Below are 6,000 nucleotides of genomic sequence, written 5' to 3'. Positions count from 1 at the left end.
CGGGAGCCTGATAGCCATAATCTTGCCGGAATAAATAAATGGATAATGTTCCAACTGGAAAGGCTATACTGACTAGGTAAATTAAATTTATTTGCTAACGTTTCTGATTGATACTTAAACGAATTAACCTATGTCATTTGATCACTCTACCAAATTCAGTTCCCTCATCAAACAGTTGCGAACGTATTCTTCAGGCAATATCAGTACGAGTTTGGGCGCCATGACAGAACTAAACAGTTCCCCATAAATTCACGAATCAACGAATTACACAATTTCAGTCATTAATAAAGCTTCATTTGGTCAATTATGCAACGGAATCCGCAGCGGTATTAGTAGCGGATTAACAGTTTTAATTATATATGCGTACACACGCCGCCGAAACGGCCAACTGCCTAAATGCCTTGCAACAAGTCACACAGATTAGCAGCGGCTGCCGCTGAAATCTACTTTTAAATACGGAATAAAAACTTAATTACACTTTTGTGGAGGCGCCACGAGACCGTGAATGAGTAAGCTCGTTGCGCCAAATGCTTTATACTCTTTAAAAAAAATGTTAGCTTGACATACAACAGATGGACACATTTTGATTCCCAGGCGATTACGAGATAAAATGCGTTTTAATATGTCCATATTCAAATCAGGAAGTTAGCATTCAGTGGGTGTGATGGGGACGATGAGGTCAGGGAGGGGGGGAGGGGAGACGGGGGAAGCAGGGAAGGGGGTATGGCGATGTATACAACATAACTAGCTGATTATCCAGAGTTATCTGACTACTTTTTGAACAATACTCCTTTTTATGCATATCGCCACAGCCGCTGTAAATAAATTAGTGTAAATGAAGGAACCAATTTTTTGCGTCAGCCCGTTTTTTATTCGGAAGAAATACTTAATTTGAAATATATTCTTCCGAGGTAATAATTTATTTGGGCAGCAAATTAGCTGTTGATATCCAAAGTAGAGAGAAAATGAAGTGTAGACTGGCAGTGACAAGAAAGGATTTTCTTAAGAAGAGAAATTTGTTAACTTCGAATATAGCATATAGCATATAGGAAAGAAGTCTTTTCTGAGAGTATATTTGTGGCTTTTAGCCATGTATGGAAGTGAAACATGAACGATAAACAGTTTAGACGATAGGGGTATAGAAGTTTTTGAAATGTGGTGCTAGAAGAAATGCTAAAAATTAGATGAGTGGGTCTTGTAACTAGTGAGGAGGGGCTTAAAAGAACTGGGGAGATAGGAACTTTGTGGCAAAACCTGACTAGAAGAAGGGATCGGTTGATAGGACACGTCCTGAGACGTCAAGGGACCACCAAGCATTTAGATCTGCATCGAACTGAAGACCACAGTAACAACAAAAAGTGATGGGGAAAACAAGTTTTACACAATTCCTTCCAGAAGTTTCTAAAAGTCTTCCCTTCATATCTACAAATTCCCTCGAAATTTTTTATAGTTGTGCGGTTGCTGCCGTTGCGGTGATCAGTCCGAACCCTGGTTTTGGTTTGATGTAATGCGAAGTGGTCTAATTAAATCAGATGGTGCTGAAGGAATTATATAAGGAAATGATACACTAAATGTAGCGAAGAGTTTTGCTGTTTCTCCCGAAAAATGATAGTGGATGAAATAAAGAGGACGTGTAGTGCAGGTGAGCAATGGCAAGGAGCATCTCTCAAAAAGAGAAATTTGTTGAATTCTATTATAAATTTAAGTTGTAGGAAGTCTTTCCTTGAAGGTATTTTCTGGAGTCTAGCCTTGTATCAAAGTGAAACGTTGATGGTAAACAGTTTAGACAACAGGAGAACAGAAGTTATTGAATTGTATTGCAGAAGAAGAATGCTGCAGTTTAGGTGAGGAGATAGGGTAACTTATGAAAAGGTGCTGGATACAACAGCTGAGCGAATTAGTTAATAGCACACACTGAATAAAGAGACATTAATTTGTGGAACATATCTTAAGGGGTCAAGAATTTGTCAGCTTTGTAAAGGGAGAAAATACGGGTCATCACAACTGTAGAGTCAGACGGAGGTTTGATTGCAATAAGAAGGTTCAACTGAATGTCGGTAGCAGTATTCATGCAGACAGCAAGCGCATTTCACGAGGTTTCAATGAAACTCACATTACTGGAACTGTACTAAATTGTATAAATGAGGGTTAGATACACTATACCATCGAATATAACCAACACATGTTGCTGTCATAAAGGTTGTCGGGATAATGAAAACTGTATGTTATGGACATATTTCAGTCCAAGCTTTATGAATATATTGTTTTTCCGACCATAATCTTATACGTTTATGATGATTGGAATGCATTCACGTACACGAGGAACTTCACAGTGAATTCTTGTATCCGGTGTGTGATTCTCAAAACTAATATGCACATTTTCGGCGTGAGTGTGGGAACAGATCTCTGTTTCCCAGCAGCAAAAAATAGTTTATAAATACAGCGACACACACTTCACCAACACAACTTCATTTGAAAATGGCCACAAACCGTAAATGGTTTTTTATGTACTAGGCCTAAATGATGTACTGAAGTTCATCTCTATAAAATGTCTGGCAGCTTTCGGTAGATATAAATATTGTTTTAGCATAGTAGAAAGCACTTACTGAGGAACTGGTCACAAAAAGAGCTCGTAATAATTGTTTCTGTCATATTCACCCCAGTCCGCAGCACTTGGCCACCTAAAGTAGGTTGCCACTTTTCTGCACGACTTTACAGACGGCCAAAATGGAGCAATGCCACGGGTGCTCGATGTTGTCGTAAACAAATCGAAGACTGCGTCCGAATACATTGATGGGTCTGTAGAAGCGGTCATACACTCACTCTGTCCGACTAGGTTAAAAAGCCACCAGTCAGTGACTAAAGTCTCGCTTCGTGGTGCACAATGGCATCAAACAGTGTGAGAATTCTGGCAGACTTAAAATGGCGATAGTCAACAGTGACATCAGGGAAGACTGGTTCTATGTAATTTATGTACGCTACACCATACTAAGAACAGCTTTAGTAAAGTGGATATGAATTTTTATGAATTACCTCTTCGAGAACGGTCTTTTGATACATAGTCAATACGGATTCAGAAAACATGGTTACTGTGAAACAGAACTAGCTCTTTACTCAAACGAAGTGTCGAGTGCTACTGACAAAGCATTTCAAATTGACTCTGTATTTGTAGGTTTCCAGAAAGCTTTTGACATCGTATCTCACAAGCGGCTTATAATAAAATTACATGCTTACGGGACATCGTCTCAGTTATGCGACAGGATCCGTGATTTCACGTCAGAGAGGTCACATTTCGTAATAACTGACGGAAAGTCATTGAGTAAAACAGAAGTGATTTCTGGCGTTCCCTAACGTAGTGCTACGGCCCTCTGCTGTTCCTTATCTATATAAACGATTTAGGAGACAATCTTAGCAGCCGTCTTAGGTTGTTTGCCGATGATGCTGTCGCTTAGCGTCCAGTAAAGGTATCAGAAGATCAGAATGATTTAGAAAAGGCAGCTGTAGGGTACGAAAATTGGCAATCGACCCTAAATAATAAAATGTTTGAGGTCATCCACATGAGTGCTAGAAGGATTCTGTTAAACTTCGGTTACACGACAAATCAGCCAAATCAAAAGGCCGTAAATCCAACTAAATACCTAGGAACATCAATTACGAACAAATTAAATTCAAAAGAAGACATAGAAAATGTTGTGGGGAAGGTGAACCAAAGACTGCTATTTTGTGGCAGGACACTCAGAAAATGTAACAGGTTACTAAAGAGGCGGCCTGCACTACGCTTGTCAGTCGTGTTTTGGAATACTGCTTCGGCGCATGGGATCCTTTCCACAAGGGATTAATGGAGTACATCGAGAAAGTTCAAAGAAGAGCAGCACGTTTTGCATTGTCGCGAAATATGGAAGAGAGTGTCACTGAACAGGAATTGGGGTCAACATCATTAAAACAAGGCGTTTCTCGTTGCCGTGGAATCTTCTCACGAAATGTCAATCACCACTTCCGAAAGCAAAATTATTTTGTTGACGCCTACATAGAGGGAAACAACCATCGTAATAAAATTTGAGAAACCAGAGGTAGCGTTTTTTTCCTCGCGCTGATCGACTTTGAAATAATGATTGGAATAACAGAGATTGGAATAATAGAGAATTATTATGAAGGTGGATCGATGAACCCTCTGCTAGGCACTTGAGTGTGATTTTCAGACTATCCATGTACAGTCGTGGACAAAACGAGCGAGACCCCTCGCCTCTTCGTTATGCTGATCCGCACACCTTTAAAGTCTGCTACACAGCATAACAGGCAAGGCGGCGAAGTGCTACCAACACACTACGCACGGGTGTGAAATTGAAAAACTGTCCGAAATTTGTCAGACTGTTTTCAGTCATGTGTAAGACTATATTAATGCTGATTAGTGTGTTAACCACAACACCTAAATATGAGATACAAATGAAAGAAGGAACGCTAACTAGTATGAACTGTACTAATAAAAATGAATTTCAACTTATCGAGATAACATAACTGTTTTAATAAGACAAAGTACCCCAGATCGTTACGAATTAGCAAAATATTATGCGCATTCGGCCGCCGCGAAATGGTCTGTGTCAACGTTCAGACCAGTCATACTGGATTACCGTTGCTGACTTGCAATGAAAGTGTGCAAATTTAGCAATGCGTGAAGATTCATAACAAAATTAAGTTAAAAATCATTCAGTGCCACACTTAAGTCAATTCAATTATTGACAAAAGCGGAAAAAGTAGGCAGCAACAAGTATGAAATTCTACAAGAGTTTCATATCGGCATCCACAGGGCGCCGGTACAGAATAAAAGTAGCAATAAAACGTATTGGGGGTGCAAGAATTTCGTAAAATTCCTTTACTGATAGTCTATCTGCTCCATCGAGATTAGAACCGAAAACAAACGAGACCTCCCTTGCAGTAGAAAACACCTTTCACTATGCTAGCAGACAACCCAGGCAAAAAGCCTTCTATTATTACCCCAGACATGAATAAGCCGGCAATTTCGCAATGAAAATGGCAAAATGATCTGCAGTTTCTGTTGCATAGAGCTTTCTGGAATAAAAAAAAAAAACATGAATTGTCTACCTTTATGTGACCGCTTATGTGACAATCATTCGGGATGTTTATCGAAATAATAAAAAACTGTTATTAGCGAGTATATTTAGTAGCATAATTCTGCACCATCCCAGGGAATAAACGGCGACGTAGCCGTCAAGCTTATTCTACAATGTTTCGAATGCTCCATTAGACATGCCACAGCCAGAAAACGTTCATTAGCCGAAGTTTTCCTTAAGGTAGCTAGCAATGGGAATGCTCACACATCTAAAACGCGGTGCCATTAATAATGGGATCTGAATTACCACATGTATAGGCAAATGGATTTTATTTGCATTCCCTTAAACGTGATTTGGATCGAAAGCGTAGCTACGATTAATATGCTGATGTATCGACTGGAACTGTCACATTTCTAATAAAGAGTAGGGGGAATTATTATGCGACCCTCATCTTCAGTAAGTGTGGTTGCTATTTTCGTTGTTAGCATTTCGTCACGTAAATCGGTAAAAATGGAACTCTACTAGTCTCACTTTCTAGACCGTCTAGTCTGTCTACCCAACCCTTAAAACCCGTTTACCTCCAGTACGGGAGGACATAATAAGCAGAAATGTATCAGACTTCTCGTGGTATGCGGTCCCTTGGTGATGTAAAAAGTGAGCTATGTCAACCCAATCTAAAGATACGGCCGTTTATGTAAAGAATATTTTCGCGAAAGGTCAGAAATGGCTCTAAGAACTATGCCACCAAACTGCTTAGGTCATCAGTCCTCTAGATCTAGAACTACTTCAATCTACCTAACCTAACACACATCCATGCCCGGGGAAGGATTCGAACTGACGGCGCAAGCAGCCGCGCGGTCCGCGATATGACGCCGTTCAGCGCACGGCTAACCCGCGCCGGCAAGCTGTTAATATCATCTGGTGTTGCTAA

Source organism: Schistocerca nitens, chromosome 2 (genome assembly GCF_023898315.1).
Source record: "Schistocerca nitens isolate TAMUIC-IGC-003100 chromosome 2, iqSchNite1.1, whole genome shotgun sequence".
Taxonomy (NCBI): domain Eukaryota; kingdom Metazoa; phylum Arthropoda; class Insecta; order Orthoptera; family Acrididae; genus Schistocerca; species Schistocerca nitens.
This window is presented reverse-complemented; position numbering follows the sequence as displayed.